Genomic DNA, 20,269 nt, shown 5'->3' with positions numbered 1-20,269 from the left:
GAAGAAACATCAAGCTCAGAAAGAAAACAGCCACACACACACACAAAAAGAAATGGCTACAAACAAGTACCTTTCAATAATAACTTTAAATGTAAATGGACTAAATGCTCCAACCAAAAGACATCGAGTGGCTGAATGGATAAAAAAACATGACCCATACATCTGCTGTCTACAAGAGACCCACCTCATTAGAAGGGACTCACACAGACTGAAAGTGAAGGGATGGAAAAATATCTTTCACGCAAATGGAAAGGAAAAGAAAGCTGGGGTAGCAATACTTATATCTGACAAAATACATCTCAAAGTGAAGGCCATAACCAGAGATAAGGAAGGCCACTTCATAATACTAAAGGGATCAATACAACAAGAAGATATAACCCTGGTAAACATATATGCACCCAATGCAGGAGCACCCACATACATAAGAAAACTTCTGGAAGATATCAGGGGAGAGATCGACAACAATACAATCATAGTAGGGGACTTTAATACACCACTGACATCACTGGATAAATCCGCTAGACAAAAACTCAGCAAAGAAACAGCAATCCTAAATGACTCACTAGATCAGATGGACTTAATTGACATCTTCAGAACACTTCACCCCACAGCAGCGGAATATACATTCCTCTCAGGTGCTCATGGGACATATTCAAAAATAGACCACATATTGGGTCACAAGCAAAGTCTCCACAAATTCAAGAAGATTGAAATCATAAAAAGCTTCTTCGCAGACCACGATGGCATAATGTTAGAAATAAACTACAATAAAAACAACCCAAAATACTCAAACACTTGGAAGCTGAATAGCATGTTATTAAATATTGATTGGGTTACCGATGACATCAAAGAAGAAATTAAAAACATCCTGGACACTAATGACAATGAAAACACAACAATCCAAAACCTCTGGGACACAATGAAAGCAGTCCTGAGAGGAAAGTTTATAGCTCTACAGGCCTATCTCAAAAAACAAGAAAAAATGGTAGTCAATCATCTAACTCTACAACTCAAAGAATTAGAAAGAGAGCAACAAGAAAACCCCAGAGTGAGCAGAAGGAAGGAGATAATAGAGATTAGAGCAGAAATCAATGAAATAGAGACCAAAAAAACAATACAGAAAATCAATGAAACCAAGAGCTGGTTCTTTGAAAGGATAAACAAGATTGACAAACCCCTAGCCAGGCTCACCAAGAAGCAAAGAGAGAGGTCCCAAATAAACCAAATCAGAAATGATAGAGGCGAAATAACAACAGACCCCACAGAAATACAAATGATTGTTAAACAATACTACGGGCAACTCTACTCCAACAAACTAGACAACCTGGAGGAAATGGACAAATTCCTAGAAAAATACAACATTCCAAAACTCAATCAGGAAGAATCTAAAAACCTCAATAGGCCAATAACTATGGAAGAAATTGAAGCAGTCATCAGAAAGCTTCCAGCAAACAAAAGCCCAGGGCCAGACGGCTTCACAGGGGAGTTCTACCAAACATTCAAGGAAGAACTAAAACCTACCCTCCTCAGACTACTACAAAAAATTCAAGAGGAAGGAACACTTCCAAGCTCATTCTATGAAGCCAGCATCACCCTAATACCAAAACCAGGTAAAGACATCACAATGAAAGAGAATTACAGGCCAATATCCCTCATGAACATAGATGCCAAAATCCTCAACAAAATCTTAGCAAATCGGATCCAGCAGTACATCAGAAGGATCATACACCATGACCAAGTAGGATTTATCCCAGAGATGCAAGGATGGTACAACATCCGTAAATCAATAAATGTGATACATCACATAAACAAATTGAAAGAAAAAAACCACATGGTCATATCAATTGATGCAGAAAAAGCATTCGACAAAATCCAACACCCATTTTTGATAAAAACTCTCAGAAAGGTGGGAATAGAAGGATCATACCTCAACATAATAAAAGCCATATATGACAAGCCCACAGCCAACATCATACTCAATGGTCAAAAACTAACACCATTTCCCCTAAGAACAGGAACAAGACAGGGATGCCCACTCTCACCACTCCTGTTCAACATAGTACTGGAAGTATTAGCCATTGCAATTAGGCAAGAAGAAGAAATAAAAGGCATCCAAATTGGAAAAGAGGAAGTAAAACTGTCCTTATTTGCAGATGACATGATATTATACATACAAAACCCTAGAGACTCCATCAAAAAGCTACTAGACTTAATACATGAATTTGGCAATGTAGCAGGATACAAAATTAACCCCAAGAAATCTGAGGCATTTCTATACACCAATAGTGAACTTTCAGAAAGAGAGATTAGAAAAACAATCCCATTTACCATCGCACCAAAAAAATTAAGATACCTAGGAATAAACTTAACTAAAGAGGTTAAAGACCTCTACTCAGAAAACTACAGGACGTTGAAAAAAGAGATAGAGGAAGACATAAACAGATGGAAGAACATACCATGTTCTTGGATTGGTAGAATCAACATCATTAAAATGTCTATACTACCCAAAGCAATCTATACATTCAACGCACTCCCCATTAAAATACCAATGGCCTTCTTCAAAGATCTAGAACGAACTCTCCAAAAATTCATCTGGAATAAAAAAAGACCCCGAATAGCTGCAACGATCCTGAGAAAGAACAAAGTAGGCGGGATCTCAATGCCAGATATCAAGCTGTATTACAAAGCCACTGTTCTCAAAACTGCCTGGTACTGGCACAAGAACAGACATATAGATCAATGGAATAGAATAGAGAGTCCAGAAATTAGCCCGAACCAATATGCTCAATTAATTTTTGACAAAGGAGGCATGAACATACAATGAGCCAAGATAGTCTCTTCAATAAATGGTGTTGGGAAAATTGGACAGATATATGCAAGAAAATGAAACTAGACCACCAACTTACACCATACACAAGAATAAACTCAAAATGGATAAAGGACTTAAATGTACGACAGGAAACCATAAAAATTCTAGAAGAATACAAAGGCAACAAAATCTCAGACATATGCCAAAACAATTTCTTCACTGATACAGCTCCTAGGGCAGTTGAAACTAAAGAGAAACTGAACAAATGGGACTACATCAAAATAAAAAGCTTCTGCACAGCAAAAGAAACCATCAACAAAACAACAAGAAAACCCACCTCGTGGGAAAACATATTTGCCAACGTCATATCTGATAAGGGCTTAATCTCCAAAATTTATAGGGAACTCATACAACTTAACAAAAAGAAGATAAACAATCCAATCAAAAAATGGGCAAAGGATCTAAATAGACACCTTTCAAAAGAGGACATTCAGAAAGCCAAGAGACATATGAAAACATGCTCAAAGTCACTAATCATCCGAGAGATGCAAATCAAAACAACAATGAGGTACCATCTCACACCTGTCAGAATGGCCATCATCAACAAATCAACAAACGACAAGTGCTGGAGAGGATGTGGAGAAAAAGGAACACTTGTGCACTGCTGGTGGGAATGCAGACTGGTGCAACCACTATGGAAGGCAGTATGGAGGTTCCTCAAAAAATTGGAAATGGAACTCCCATTTGACCCTGTGATCCCACTTCTAGGAATATATCCCAAGAAACCAGAAACACCAATCAGAAAGGATATATGCACCCAGATGTTCATAGCAGCACAATTCACCATAGCTAAGATCTGGAAACAGCCTAAGTGCCCATCAGTAGATGAATGGATTAGAAAACTTTGGTACATCTACACGATGGAATACTATGCTGCTGTTAAAAAGAAGGAACTCTTACCATTTGCAACAGCATGGATGGAACTGGAGAGCATTATGCTAAGTGAAACAAGCCAGTCAATGAAGGAAAAATACCACATGATCTCACTCTTTCGTGGATAATTAAGACCATTACAAACTTTTGAACAATAATAAATACAGTGGCAGAGCTGCCTCAAACTGATTGTCGAACTGCAGTGGGAAGGCCAGGGAGGGTTGGGGGACAGGAGGAAGGGGAGTAAGAGATCAACCGAAGGACTTGTATGCATCCATATAACCATAACTAATGGACATAAGACACTGGGGGGTAAGGGAGGGCAGGGGCTTGTCAAGGGTGGGGGGGGAAAAAAGGACACTTATGTAATACCCTTTGTAATACTTTTAGCGAAAAATAAAAAAAATAAAAAAAAAAGAATAAGTATGTCTATGTTAATGGCTGCTGAGTGGGATGCAGAGAACCACTGCCCAAACGGGCCAGTCTGCCTCCCTGTCTCTCCCCCTTTGCTCACCAGCAAGACTGCGGTGCCACCCAGTCCTATAGCTCACAGACCCACTGGCGGAGGGGGTGGGGTGTCAACAAGTACACCCAGCAGACCAAGCCCCTCACCTTGGGACCCACCATCACCCTCTATCCTCTCACCAATTATACTTTTGGTACAAAAGAGCCTCTCGCCCTGGCTGGACTGGCTCAGTTGGTTGGGTGTTGTTCTTTGCACAGAAGGGCTGTTGGCTCAATTCCCCATCAGGGCACAGGCTGGATCCCCCCAGTAGGGCATGTGCAGGAGGCAGCCAATCTGATGTTTTGCTCTCCAATCAATGTTCTTCTATCTCTCTCCCTTCACCTATCTCTAAAAATCAATAAATATATTTAAAAATAGGCCGAAACCGGTTTGGCTCAGTGGATAGAGCGTCAGCCTGTGGACTGAAAGGTCCCAGGTTCGATTCCGGTCAAGGGTATGTACCTGGGTTGCGGGCACATCCCCAGTGGGAGATGTGCAAGAGGCAGCTAATCGATGTTTCTCTCTCATTGATGTTTCTAACTCTCTATCTCTCTCCCTTCCTCCCTGTAAAAAATCAATAAAATATATTAAAAAAATAAAAATAAATAAATAAATAAAATAGAAGGGAGGGAAGGAGGGAGGAGGAAGGAAGAGCTTCTATGTGGCAGACAGATTTCAATGCATGAGTGAGGAATTTGATAAAATTGGATGAGCAGGACTGTAGAAGGGGTTCTGATTGTACATGGGCACCGGCCTACCCCATATGTTACTGCTCCAGCTGGAAACAACTTTCTTCCAACTACCTGGTGGTGAACTGAACCCAGGAGAAGATGAAGTTGAAGGACTATGTTAATGACAGAGATAGTCATCAGGATGGAGTCCTGTAAGACTGGGTCATTGGGGACTGTATTGGTAACTGGTGGAGACCAAATTTTGAACCTCCTCAGTATCCATAGAGTCCTGCACATATTTCAAAACCGAGGGAACATAAGAAGTTGTTTTTGGTTCAACTTCAAGAGAAAGCCTTGTTTTCAGTGCCTAAAAATGACAAGCTGGTAGCCCTACCATTGTTTGAAAGGTATGACAATGCACCAGGGTAAAACCCATCATTTCTCGTCTCCCTCAGCTTTTGAACAGCTTCCATGTTATATACAACTCAACTCCTGCACAGTGGAGAAACCAGAGACACCATCTGTGAGCACAGCTCTACACAGTATAGAATCCACATGGTAGAAAAGTTGTCTTTGTTTTCTTTCTTTCCCAGCCCTAAATTGCCACCTGCTTCCTAAGTGTGTGAATGGTGACGTTGATATGAAAAACTATAGTGGTGTAAACAAATGTGGGAATGTTTAATTTTCTTTTGTTTCTACTCATGTGTTTTTGTAAATTAAAGAAAGTGACCTTCTATTTGTATTTTTAAAAATTTCACATTAAACTTATAAAATTCTTTTTAAAAGTAATGGATACATCTATAAACACAACTTATTAATATGAGCGTAGGTGAGTGTTAAACAGTTGTTGAGAGTCCCGAATATAAACATCACAACTCGATGGTGGCCTTTAATCAGTTGTAGCATATTTATGCTCTGGGTTTTAGACAGTTAATAACATTGGAAGGGGGAATGATTCAAATAAAATCCTTAAAAATCAAAAAAAAAAAAACCCTAAGAAAGTACTGCAATGGTGCAAATTCCAGACAATTGTCTCTTCAATCAGATTATAAATTTATGGAGAGAATGGGTCTTACTGTGTCATTTTTATATTTGTTCAGATTTTTACAATTGATCACTGAGGAGATCAGCTGGTAGGCTCTCCATAAAATGAATAATGAATGAGAAAGTGATAACATACTACTTACTGAGTTCAGTAAAAGAGGAAATATTTTAAAATATAAATCACTCCAGAAAGATACATACATTCAAGAAATAGTAGAGGAGAAAGAAGATTTTTCTTTGACCCTCTTAAAGTCCCTGTCAGGGTCTGAAAATTAAATTGAAAAAATAGATTAACAGAAGAAAAGCACACAAATTTCACTGAATTTTTACACACACATGGGATTTTTTTCAGGAGAATGAAAACCTCAGAGAAGGGTCCAGAGTAGGAAGCTTTTCTATCTTTTAGACAAAGATTAAATTTGTGAAAAAAAAATGACAAGACAGAGGAGGTCAGGCTAGGAGTACCTGGTAGTAAATGGTGAAGAAGTAATTAGGAAGATAAGGGTTAATTTAGCAAGTTTTGTTTATACAGACTTTTCAGACTCCAATTCCCTCTCTCTTGTGATAAGAATGTCCTCCTAACCATTGATGCAGGGAGGGTCAATTTCACATGGGAGTTTTATGACCTCTTTCATGAAAGAAGAGTGGGGAAGAAGAAATGATATTTTTGTTTCTGCCTTTTTCTCATACTTTTTCAGCTATGATACTAAATATGTCAAGGTGCCATGTTTTAGAATAATGTCCTCAAGCCCATGAATAATTTTAACAAGGTCCAATGTACATTTTGTAAAGAATTAGTTGTTTATTTTTCATGTGTTTTACCTCAAATAACTTTAAAATTTGTATAGGTTCAGTACTGTAGTTCCTGCTTTCTGTCTTGAGAAATCTGTCTCCTACTGAAAAATCAGTGGCATCTCTCTGTTTATCCTTTCACATTCCTGATCTGTCCTGAGTGGCAGGAGCAGGATAGGTTGCACTGCATAATGCCGTTCCTTCAGAATTTGAGCAGCCTTGCTCCTCTTAGCCACAGCTACTTACTGACTTTAAGTATTTTATCCATGTTGAGTTTATTGTTGTGTATTGTTTAAGTTGGTGGTCTCTGGATGCTTTGAGTCTTTATCTGATCTAATTAATCAGAAATCGCATTTGACACTGTCCTGCACTAGAGATTGAGAGACGTAGCAGATCTACCTGATACATAGTCACAAACCCAAATAGGCAGCTAAAATGAAGAGACAAAGAAACAACCCCCAAACGAAAGGTCAAGAGAATTCTCCAGAAGAAGAGCTAAATCAGACATAAAAAAATTAATCAGATATAATGTTCAGAATATGATGGCAAAGATCATCAAGAGCATGAGAAAGGAAACAGTAACTATGCAAAAAGACCACTAAGAAATGAAGAATGAAATAGCATGAATAAAGAACACAGTAGAAGGAATACACAGCAGATAGGAGAAGCTGAGGATTGGATCAGTGAATTAGAAGACAGGTTAGAAAAAAAAATCACACAATCAGAACCAAAAAGAAAAAAGAACTAAAAGACAGGGGACAGTTTAAGGAAGCAGTGGGACAACATGAAACAGACAATATTCACATAATAGAAGTGACAGAAGGAGAAGAAATTAAGTAATGAATAGAGATGGTATTTCAAGAAATAATGGCAGAAAGCTTCCCTATCATGGTGAAGAAAACAGTCATACAAGTTCAGGAGGCACAGAGAATCCCTATTAAAAAGAACTCAAACAGGCTCACACCCAGACACATCATAATTAAAATTCCAAAAATTAAAGACAAAGAGAGAATCTTAAAGTCCACAAGAGAAAAGCTATTTGTTATCTACAAAGGAGCTCCCATAAGGCTGTCAGCTGCTATTTCAAAAGAAACTCTATAGGCAAAAAAGGAATGGCATGAAGTGTTCAAGGTAATGAAAAGCAAGGATCTGAAACCAAGATTACTATATCCAGCAAGGCTATCATGCAAAATAGATGGTAAAATAATGTGCGTTCAAGAAAAAAAAAAGGAAAAAGAAAAAGGCTGAAGGAGTTCATCATCACCAAACTAGCATAGCAAAATGCTAACAGGACTGCTGTAATGAGACAAAGGAATAGAGGGAGAGAGAAAAATAGTCATAAATAATTAAAATGGCAGTAAATAAGAACTTATCAATAAGTAACCTTAAATGTAAATGTATTAAATGTTCCAATCAAAAGACATAGGGTAGCTGAATGGACATAAAAACATGACCCAATTGTATGCTGTATACAAGAGATCCACCTCAGAACAAAATTCTCACATAGGATGAGAGTCAAAGGATGGGAAAAAAAATTCCATGCAAACGGGAAAGAGAAAAAAAGCTGGTGTAGTAATACTCATATCTTACAAAATAGACTTCAAAATGAAGGCCATCACAAGAGACAATAAAGTTTAATACATAATTCTGAAGAGATCCATCTAACAAGAAAATATAATCCTGGGAAACAAATATGCACCCAATATAGGAGTGCGCAAATATTAAAAAAAAGAAATACAAAAATAAAAATAAAAACTTCTACAGGACTTTAAGGGAGAGATTGAAGCAATACAGTCATAGTAGGGGACTTTAACACCCCGCTGGCTTCACGGGATAGATCCTCCAGACAAAAAAATTAACAAGGAAACAGTGACTCTAAATGATACCCTGGATCAAATGGATTTAATTGACATTTATAGAAAACTAGAGGCATGGTGCATGAAATCTGTGCACAAGTAATGTCAAGCTGCAGGGCCCCAACCAGCTTCTCAGCTCCCTGCTTCCCAATGTGACATCATTTGAAGCTAAATTAAGGCTGTGAAAGTGTTTTTCCGAGGAATAACAGGGTGCATTTCCACACTCTGGAAGGACAAAAGCCTTCTACTACACTTAAATATGCTGGTGAATGTGGGAAACTAATTGAGGCATTTAATGAAAGATGCAAGGATGTGAAAAGTAAACAAATGAATTGAACAACTTTGCTACACTGTTCAATGTGGAACCAGCTGATGTGTCCAATAACCTACAACATGAAATCATTCAGCTGCAAAGTGATGATGAGTGGAAAGCTATATATTGCAACCTCCCACTGCTTGAGTTCTATAAATGTTACATTGGCAATAGTGAATTTCCCACTTTGAGGAGACATGCATTGAAACAGGCATCTGTGTTTGGAAAAACTGCTGGGAGTAGTTCTTTTCAAAATTTACCATTGCAAAGATTTCACTGCGCTCCAGACTGACCGAAACAAACTTGGAAAAGCAGTTGTGAGTAGCAACATCATCAATACCAGCTAATATCACATGCCTCACCAGAGAAGCAGTTCCAGCCATCTCATTAGGGGTAAGTTAATTAAATGTTTGACTAAATACAGCAGGCTAATTTAAAAATATATATATATATATATTTTTATTGATTTCAGAAAGGAAGGGAGAGGGAGGGAAAGATAGAAACATCAGTGATGAGAGAGAATCATTAATTGGCTGCTTCCTGCACCCCCCACACTGGAGAATCGATCCCACAACCTAGGCATGTGCACTGACAGGGAATCAAACTGTGACCTCTGGATTCATAGGTCGACGCTCAACCACTGAGCCACGCTGGCCCGGCAGCAGGCTAATTTTTAAGTTGATAATTGTGTATGGCCCACAAATGATGTTATAAATATCCAAATGATCCTTGCAGGAAAAAGGTTCTCCACCCATGCTTTAATGTGTAAGCATGCTGCTAAAACATAGCCATAGGTTCGGGGGTGAAAAGAGGGGGAAATATTGCAGAAAAACTTATCAGAGTTTCAAGTGCTTCTCTCCACTGCCTCAATGTCCGGCCTGTTTCTGATTAAGGTCAGGCTGGAAAGATATTACACCTGAGATAGTAGGTGGCTAAATATTTTGTTTCTCCTGCTTCATTGTTTTAACTGCCTAACTTGTGAACCTGAAGGTCATTGGCACTGTTCCAAAGATCAAAGTACAACACGAAATCCTGAGTGGCCATGTATGCAAAGTCTATTGAAGCAGCACCTATTGCCTTAAAAATACGATTGCCATTGTTGGGAATACCAAGGAGGGATAAATTCTGACAATAGTTAATATATGCAGGACAATTTTTAATATTGCAAAGAAAAGATTAAGAATTTATTTGTTACTATCATGGAGCAATTAGTGTCCAGACCAGCATGAGAGAAGCCAATTATGGATACAGAACAACTGGGGAATGATGTTAATGTTGGAATATAACTAGAGTCAACAAAATTAATTTAAATTAGCCAACTAAAAAAGGAATCTGCAAGACTTTTGTTCTTAAACTAATCAAGAAGCCTAATGTGAATGCTCAGGAATTATTTACTGCTTACTATGTTGCAGCCTATAGTAAAGTTTAGGACATGCAGCCTCAAAATATGGCACATTGTCACACTGAATATGTCAAGTTGAAAAATAGTGTGAAATGACATGTGCAGGAAGGAGTTTCTGACCGTCCCCTGAAACAGGTCACAAGACATTCATTCATGTGAGAGGGCCCTTCCCAAACCCAGAGCAAGCAACCCTGTCTCTGAAGACTAAGGGACATGGAGAAGAATCTGAATGAACAGGCCTTGTTAATTTTCCTTCAATTTTCCATACTTAGCTCATACAAATTGCCCTATCATGTTTTTTTCACAACTTTTCACTCTTCATCAAACCAACATAAAAATAGTGGGTGGGTGGGTACGTGGGAAGAAATCAACCAAAGAAGTTGAATGCATATAGGCATAACTCATGGACACAGACAAGGGGGCGGGGGGGGGGGTGATGGGTTAAAAGCTAAAGGACATATGTAATACTTTCAACAATAATGATTTAAATAAATAAAAAAATACTCAAGTTTAACTGCTTCTTTAGGTCTTTGTTTCCTATGGAGATTCTTTTGTCACTCAAAACTTATATTAAATAAATTTGTATGCTTCTTTTGTTGTTGTTGTTAATCAGTCTTTTGTTACAGAGGTCCCAGTCAAGAGTTTAAAGAATAGAGGGAAAATATATTTTCCTTCCCTACACATAAATAAGTTCCATGGGTAGTCTCATTTCATCCACTCATAACCACTATAAGAGATTATCATTCTCACTTACAGACAAGGCACTGAGACTTCAGGAATCTCTGTGATGTGTCCAAGGGCTCTTGGCTCTCAGAAGCTGACCTGAGATTTGAACTCAGCTGTGTCTGGACTTCAGAGTCCTCACTTTTAATAGCCCATTTTGTATCTTGGAATTGTCTTTAACCAAATTTGGGAACTAAGATCTTTCTTAATTTGGTTGGGCCTCAATTTCTCAATTGTAATATAGGATAATAGATTTTCATTATTATTTTAAAACTAGAGGCCTGGTGCACGAATTCATGCATGGGTGGGGTCCCAAGGTGGTTGGGGGGTGGCATGGGACACGATCGGCCCTCCAGGAAAGCAGTGGGATGTCCTTGCTGGCCCGGGATCCAGATCCTTCCCGCTGAAGGTCATGCAGGTTGTCGAGAGCCACCTGGTGGCCGCTTTTATATCCTTTCTTCCTTGTGGAGTGTCTAGGGAGAGGAAGTGACCATGATGCCCAAGGCCAACTTCCTGGAGGCCAACGGCACTGTTGGGATCATGCCAGAGGCTCTGATCCCTAGGGCCTGACTTGTTCTCTGCAGGACTACTGAGGGAGTGAGTGGCTGCCGTCGGGCTGGTGAGCCACTGGGACATGTCTGTCAGATGAGTGGTGCTCCTGCTGTGGGAGCGCACTAACCACCAGGGGGCAGCTCCTGCATTGAGCATCTGCCCCCTGGTGGTCAGTGCATGTCATAGCAACCCGCCTTTCTGGTTGTTCCAGTCATTCCGGTTGTTCAGTTGTAACGGTCACTTAGACTTCTATATATAGATTAAATGAATGAGAGCCCTGGCTAGTGTGACTCAATTGGTTGGATAGTCATCCTGTCTGACAAGAGATGACTAGTTAGGAATACCCAGGTTGCAGATTTGATCCCTCATCGGGGCCCATGCAGAGGCAACCAATTTATGTTTCTCTCTAATAATGTTTCTCTTTCACATTAATGTTTCTCTCTCTCTTTCTCAAATCAATAAAAATTAAATTAATGAGAATGTAAAATGATACAGCTGCTATAGAACGTAGTATCATAGTTCTTCAAAAAACTTAAAAAACAGAATTACTGTATGATTCAGCAATTCCATTTCTATGCTCAGAAGAACTGAGAACAAGGTCTTAAAGAGATATTTGTACACTCATGTTTGTAGTATAGGAGAGGAAAAAATATATACTTAAATGTTTGTTGAATGTGTAAGATCCAATACACAATTATTAAGAAATATCATTTTAGCAAATCTCTCTATATAAAACCCTAATATGAAAATAGACTGAATGGTGGAACAACTGAACAACTGAACAACTGGTTGCTATGATGTGCGTTGACCAAAAGGGGGCACGCACAGAACATGGTGGGTGATGGCCACGGCAGGATGGTGGAGCAGGTGAGCTGGCACCAGACCAAGGTGGGGCGCCGGTCACTCATTGAGCGAGCCTCTGGTGGTTACTGAAAATTCTTTGCTCCTGCGCGCCGCTGTCCCGCCCAGTGCTCACACCCACTGCCAGCGTCGGAGCTGCAGCTTGCACCTGCTGCCGGCAATAACCCTGCTTACACCCACTGCTGGCACTAGTCCCACTCACACCCGCAGCTGGTGCCAGAGCCACTGCTTGCACCCGCTGCTGGCAACCTGGTGCCACCCCCTGATCGGCTTGGGGGCCGCCAGGAAAATGCAAGTGGGTGCCCTGCCAGCCCCAAATTCCTTTTTAAGGGCTTCCCCCCCCCTCCCCCCTGCTCCTGAGGGGCAATCAGGGAAGCAGCCTTCACTTGCACCTGCTGTTGGCTATGGCCCCAATTGCTCTGTGCTGTCAGAGTGTGGGAGCAGCGGCAGCGGGAGTGGGGCTGCCCCCAGACAGGGGACTGAGGTATGTGGGAGGGCTAGGCAGGGCATGGAGGATGGACCGAGACCCACCCTGTGCCTACAGCAGCCTCTCAGCCCACAGTTTCTTTCAAGGTGCACGAATTCGTGCACTGGGCCCCTAGTTAGATATAAAGTACTTGAAAGAATCAAATGGCTTTGAGAAGACTGTAGTTTTAAATTATATAATTTCTTGCATTCTCTACCACAATAGTAGAGAGCAGTGATTTTCAACCCCAGCACTGTCCCAGGCTCACCAGTGTGCCACAAGAATTTTTAAAACATGTGATGCCTGCCTATTTAGTCAGGGGCACTGAACTCTCTTCCCTTAGATTGTCAAATAAAAATATGACAACGACCAACACAAAGATAGCCATACAGTGTGAATGAATGAAAATTATACCTATTTTTTCTTTGTCAGATCATCAAAAAAGAGAATATATATATATATATATATATATATATATATATATATATATATAATTTTATTTTTTTATTTATTTTATTTTTTTAAATCTTTAAATTCTTTATTAGTTAAGGAATTACAAGTGTGTCCTCATCCCCCCATTACAGAATTTTGGTAGTAATTAGTTTATGTATGCCATGAGATTAAAATGTTGGAAATTACTGGTGTGGAGAACCAAACCCTGATAGTATAAAAAAATAATTTCTTCATTTACATATTGTTTTCTAATGCAATCCTGTCACAGCCAAAGCTTGCTTTAAAAATTCCCTATGCCATTAAATTTTTTTTCAAATATATTGGTTACATTGTGAAGTTTACTGTTCTGAGAAAAAATCCCACTATGATTGTTCTTTTCTCTATTTCATAAAACTGATTTATTAAAAGCTGACATTTTCAATATGAGGTTCAATATAGAGCAAATGTTTATAGCTGAGATATAAACCTCTTAAAATGTGGAAGACATAGTAAAGTATTGACTGTGAGTAGCACCATTATCATTATTTATAGTAATAAGTGATGGACTTATTACTTCAAAATACCTGATAACCCATATTTAGAATAAATATTTGCTTATTTTATTTCATCTCCCAATTGCAGCCTTATTAATGAAGAGAAAAATTACATAGGTAAAACTATAAGTATTAATGAGCAAGATATATTTGTATGAATATGAGTAAGTGAAAATTTCTTCTTAAAATCTTGATTAAAATCTTGATAACATTTTAAATCATTTATTTTTATTTCTACCCATATATGACATTAAAAACACACAGCACATTGCCTATTTGCTTCAGGGAAACCCATTTTCCCATTGAAAATGTGGGGTATAATTGACTTAAGTTTTGGAACATTTTTCAGAAAAATGGATGGAAAGAGAATTCAAAACTATTTTAATCACAGGTGCAGGTGTTTTTATTTTCTGTGAAGGCAAAATTAGAGTTTCACAATATTTTAAGATATTTTGGGGAAATTGTATAGAAAATAAAGCCTTTGAAACTTTAGGATGTTTTAAGTTGATTTAAAGGGTTTTTTTGTTTTTTAACAAATATTTTGTTATCAATTTACCACAAGCAAGTTTTCCCCTCTGCAAGGGACATGCATGAGAATTTAAGTGCTCTTCATCATCAACCTAACATACTGTCACTGGTCCTGGTCCAAACTAAACACTGCACATGCTGCTGAGAAACCCCATCCTACTCTGCATCTTGGAAGATAGTTACAATCTAGAAGTATTTAACAAATATAATACTGAATTATTCTGTAGCTCTTACATTCAGTGAGGTTTTGTTAATATCTCACTAAAAGTGTGTACGATGAAGTGATGTGTGGATGAGAGAAGGAAATATAGCTTTTGCTTTAAATTATATTAGAAGATAATAACTATTTTTATTTAATGCTCATACATTACTTTCATTATAAATGTAAATATGTCTAGGTGTACCAGGGTATATTGTATTTAATTTGGCCTTGTCATATTTTTATTTGAATTTTTAATTCTGGGAAACAGTTGCACAATTTCATACTATCTGGAAACTGAACTATAAAATACTACGTAGAGATTTGGATGAGCAAGATGTGGACATACTTAAAAAAAATACCACTTATTGCCCGGATGCCATGGCTCAGTGGTTGAGCATCTATCTATGAACCAGGAGGACATGGTTCGATTCCCAAAGTACATGCCAGGGTTGCAGGATCAATCCTCAGTTGGGGGCGGGGGATGTAGGAGGAAGCTGATCAATAATTCTCTCTCATCATTGTTGTTTTTATCTCTCTTTCTCCCTTCCTCTCTGAAATCAATTAAAATCTATTTTAAAAATACCACTGATATAAATGAGCTGTTTTCCCTAATTGAACAAGTACTTCTACATTTCCATGCATTTTTTTATCACAATAGTACTGTTTGTTTGATATTGCTCTATAAATAAGTAAGCTGTATATTTTAAATAAAATGGGTATAATATTTTCTTGTGTTCATTGCTATTAGAGTTCAGGAGGTTAGATATGTTAGCTAAATAGACTAGATATTTATTTAGTGAGCCAAAGATGAGATAAAATAAACATGTGTGAAGAATCAAGAATAATGTTTGTTTTGTTCTGGTAAAAATTACTACTCATATATTATAGGGAAAATAAACTTGATATGGCTAAAAACTAAGGAATGAAAAATATGATATTTCCTGGAAATAAAAACTTTACCTCATAGATCATTGTCAGGGCACCAAACCATTTATTCAAACTAAAAGAATAACAAAGTACATACAGATACATTTATATGGAATAAAACACAATTATACAGAAATAAAGACTATGCTCTAAGTATTGTTGGTTTATTTTATGTGTTTTTATGCTATTAATATAAGGGTTAAGGCATGAACATGTCACATTTCATTCTAGTACTTTTAATTTTTTTATTTTTGATATTTTTGTATTTTTCAGTTACAATTGACATATAATTTTATATTAATTCCAGGTGTACAACATACTGATTAGACATTTATATAATTTACAAAATGATCACCCTGATAAGTCTACCCATCCAACACCATACATAGTTATTACAATGTTATTGACTATATTCTTTATGCTGTTCTTACATCCTCATGGCTGTTTTTAAAACTGGCATTTGTGCATCATAATCCCTCCCGTTTTCTTACTTACCCTGCCCCCCAACCCTTGGTCCATCTGGCAACCATGAAAATGTTCTCTGTCTCTATAACTTTGTTTCTGTTTGCTTGTTCATGTATTTTGTTTTTTAGATTTTACATATAAGTAAACCTGTAGTATTTGTCTTTCTCCTTTTTACTTATATAAGTAAGCACAATACCTTCTTCATTCATCCATGTTGTTGCAGATGGCATGATTTCACTTTTAATGGCTATGTAATATTTTATTGTATATACTAGAGGCCAGTGCACAAAATTTGTGCATGGGGGTGTCCCTCAGCCCGGCCTGCACCCTCTCCAACCCAGGACCCCTGATCCCTAACCTCTCACCTGCCTGCTGGCCTGATCTCTCCTAACTGCCCTCCCCTGCCAGCCTGATTGCCCCCTAACTGCCCTCCCCTGCTGGCCTGATCACCCATAACTGCCTCTTCCTGGCCCCCACCACCGTGGCTTTGTCCAGAAGGATGTCCGGAAGATGTCTGGTCTAATTAGCATATTCCCCTTTTATTAGTATAGAATGTACCATCTCTTCATTGTCCATTTGTCTATTGAATACTTAGGTTGCTTCCATATCTTGGTTATTATAAATAATACTTCAATGAACATAGGGATGCCTTTTCAAATTAATATTTTAAGTTCCTTTAAAGATACCTGGAAGTGGAATTGCTGGGTCCTTCTTTGCCTCTCATTATAGCCTTTGTTTGAAAGTCTATTTTGCCTGATAAAAGTATTGTTATCCCAGCTTGTTTATTTATTTCTATTTGCATGACATTTTTTCCACCTCTTTACTTCTAGTCTGTATATGTCTTTTTAACTGAAGTGAGTCCCTGAGGCAGTATTATGTAGGGTCTCTGTTTCATTTCCATTCAACCACCCTATGTTTTGATTGGAACATTTAGTTACATTTAAAGTAATTATTGATAGGTATGTGACTATTGCCATTTTGCTGTTCATATTTTTACTTTTTTTTAACTTTTTCTCCTTAAAGAAGTCCCTATTTAAAACATTATTTTTATTTTTATTGATTTCAGAGAGGAAGGGAGAGAGAGAGAGAGAGAGAGAGAGAGAGAGAGAGAGAAACATCAATGACGAGAAAGAACCATTGATCAGCTTCCTCCTGCACACCTCACACTGGGGATTGAGGTCACAACCCCGGCATATGCCCTGACCAGGAATCAAACCATTACTCCCGGTTCGTAGGCCAATGCTCAATCACTTAGCCACACCGACTGGGCAAGAAGTCCCTTTAACATTTTTTGTAATATGGTTTGGTGGTGATTAACTCCTTTAGATTTTTCTTGTCTGGGAAGCTCTTTGTCTGTCCTTCAGTTCTAAATGATAACTTTCCCTGGCAGAGTAATCGTGGTTATAGGTTCTTGCTTTTCATCACTTTAAATATTTCATGTAAATCCCTTTTGGCCTGGAATGTTTCTGTTGAGAAATCAGTTGATAGTCTTATGAGAACTCCCTTGTAGGAAACCAAATACTTTTGCTGCTTTTTTGATTCTCTCTTTGTCTTTAACCTTTGGTATTTTAATTATGATGTGTCTTGGTGTGGGCATCTTTGGTACTCTCTGCAGTTCCTGGACTTGTATTTCTATTTCCTTCACCATGTTAAGGAAATTTTCTGTCATTGCTTTTTCAAATAGGTTTTTAATATTTTGCTCTCTTTCTTCACCTTCTGGTACTCCCATGGTGTGAATGTTGGTATGCTTGAAGTTGTTTCAGAGGCTCCTTACACTATCCTCATTTTTTTTGGATTCTTTTTTCTTTTTGCTATTCTAATTGGGTGTCCTCTGTTTCCTTATCTCCCAAATCTCTGATTTGATTCTCTGCTTCATATAATCTGCTATAGATTCCTTCTAATGTATTTCAGTTATTATAATCTTTATTTGTGACTGGTTCTTTTTTATGTTTTCTATCTCCTTGTTAAAGTTTTCACTATTTTGAACTCTGCATCTGGTAGATTGCTTGTCTCCATTTTGTTGAGTTCTTATCTGGAATATTGTCTTGCTCTTTCATTTGGAGTATGATTTTTTTCTCTTCATTGGTGGCTGCCTCCCTGTGTTTTTTTGTATATATTAGGTAGAGCTGCTATGTCTCCTGGTCTTATATATTAGCTGTCCTGTGAGCCCAGTTATACAGTCTCACTGGTAACTCCAACTGGGTATTCTAGATGTGTCTCTGTGTGGGTTCTGTGTGCTCTCCTGTTACAGTTGAGCCTTGATTGCTGCTGGCATGTCAATAGGAGTAATTGTCCCTCAGGCTGACTGGCTGTGGCTATAGTAGGGAAGTTGTTGTGTAGGGGCTGACCTCATGGATAAGGCTTTGCTTTAGTGGGGCTTTGTTGCCTGGAAAGTCCACACTTTGGCTGTGTCATTTGTGGATGAGGTTAGGTGGTGTTCTGGTGTGGTCTGAAGTCGGCCACCATGTGTGTTTGTTCTGTGGCCTCTTGGGAGAGGCTCTGGTGCAGGCTAAGCTCCACCATTGCCTTTGCTCTACCAGCAATGGCCTGGTATGAGCTACATAATGATCTGGAGATGATTGCTGCTTGTGCTGGTCTTGGAGGTGCCTGGAAGAGGCTAAGCAGCAAACTGAGGATGGCTGCCACTAGTGCCAGGCTTGGGACAAGCCAAGGCCAGTTGACTGCTTATTTGCATTTTTGAACCTTTGAGAGATTTTTTAAAAATCCACCACATGAGGCAAGATATTCCCCCTGCATGGAAAAGCTACTTGAAATGGCGAGGTGGGGCTGTACATTTGGTGGGCTGAGTCTCAGAGAATCACCAGGGTGGGATGAACAGTATTATCCAGTTTGATGGAGATTCAGATATGGCATTGCCTGTGCCTGCAGAGGGAGGGTTCAGCAAAGAAACAATGATTTCTGCCAGCCCTTTTCTATGGGAGAAAGCTGCTGATTCAATCCTCACCATGAAGCCAGACAATTAAGTTCTTCCTTGCATGTCCCTTGCACTTTGCAAGCTGCTGCCCCAGCACTGGAACTTAGAGAGAGTAATCCCATACACAGGTCCTTTAAATGTAATACCTGGGACTCCAGAGTTCTCTTTCTCAGTCAGCAGCAATTTCTATGGGTTTTCATTGCCAGAAGTTATGAGGACATCTCATCTCAGCCCTGGAATTCTGAGTTAGGGTTCATAGTGTGGTGGTGGAATCCCTTGTTCTTTAGAAGAGAACTCTGGAGCCAAGATATCCTTTCAGGTTTGTAACCACCACACATGGGTATGAGACCAGCCTGTTTCACATCTTCACCTCTCCTACCAGTCTCCACATGGTTTCTTGTTTATATTTGTATTTATAGGAATACTGTTCAGCTAGACTTCAGGTAGTTCTCAATGATGCTTGTTCTGTAATTTAGTTGTAAATTTGGTGTGGTCATGTGAGAAGATGAACATAGCATTTACCTATGCCACCATTTTGACTGGATGATCATTCTAAAAACATAAAAATATTTCTTTTAGAGTAACAATATTAACTCCATATTCAAATATATGTAATTAGAGGCTCAATGCACAAATTCGTGCATGGGTCCCTCGGCCTGGCCGGAGATCAAGGCCAATTGGGGTCATCTTGCCCAGTCCCGATCTGGGCCAATCAGGACCAGCTGGCTGGGGGAAGGGACCACGGGAGGTTGGCCAGCCACTGGAGGTTTGCTGTGGAAGTGCAATGACCACCCGGGGCAGCCTCCTGCGTTGAGCATCTACCCTGTGGTGGTCAGTGCGTGTCATAGTGACCAGCCGACTGGTTGTAATGGTCGTTTGGGCTTTTATATATATGGATTAGTGGACCTCTCCAATCTGGGACCCCTCTGGGTATGTCTGATTGCTGGTTTAGTATGGGATCGGGCCTAAACTGGCAGTTGGACATCCCTCTTGCAATCCGGGACTGCTGCTCCTAACTGCTCACCTGCCGGCCTGCCTGATTGACCCTAACCACTCTACCTGCCAGCCTGCTTGCCCCCACCTGCCCCCCAAGCCATCCTGGTCACCCCCAACTTCCCCCTTCCGCCAGCCTGATTGCCTCCAACTGCCCCCCCTGCTTGCCCCCAACTTTCCCCCCCCATGCTGGCCTAGTGTCTTCCAACTGCCCTCCCTGGATGACCTGCTCACTCCCAACTGCCCTCCCCAGCCAGCCTCATGGCCCCCCAACTACCCCTCCCTTGGCCAACCCTCATGGTCCCC

General features: G+C 39.3%; 1 pseudogene; it reads left to right on the top strand.

The window, feature by feature from the left end:
• Positions 1-4,259: 4,259 nt before the first annotated feature.
• On the top strand, positions 4,260-5,445 carry LOC102438306 (annotated as a pseudogene).
• The last annotated feature ends 14,824 nt before the right edge of the window (positions 5,446-20,269 follow it).

Source organism: Myotis lucifugus, unplaced genomic scaffold (genome assembly GCF_000147115.1).
Source record: "Myotis lucifugus unplaced genomic scaffold, Myoluc2.0 scaffold_2153, whole genome shotgun sequence".
In the NCBI taxonomy this organism is placed as follows: domain Eukaryota; kingdom Metazoa; phylum Chordata; class Mammalia; order Chiroptera; family Vespertilionidae; genus Myotis; species Myotis lucifugus.
Note: the sequence above shows the minus strand (reverse complement) of the source record. Positions and strands in the feature narration are given on the sequence as shown.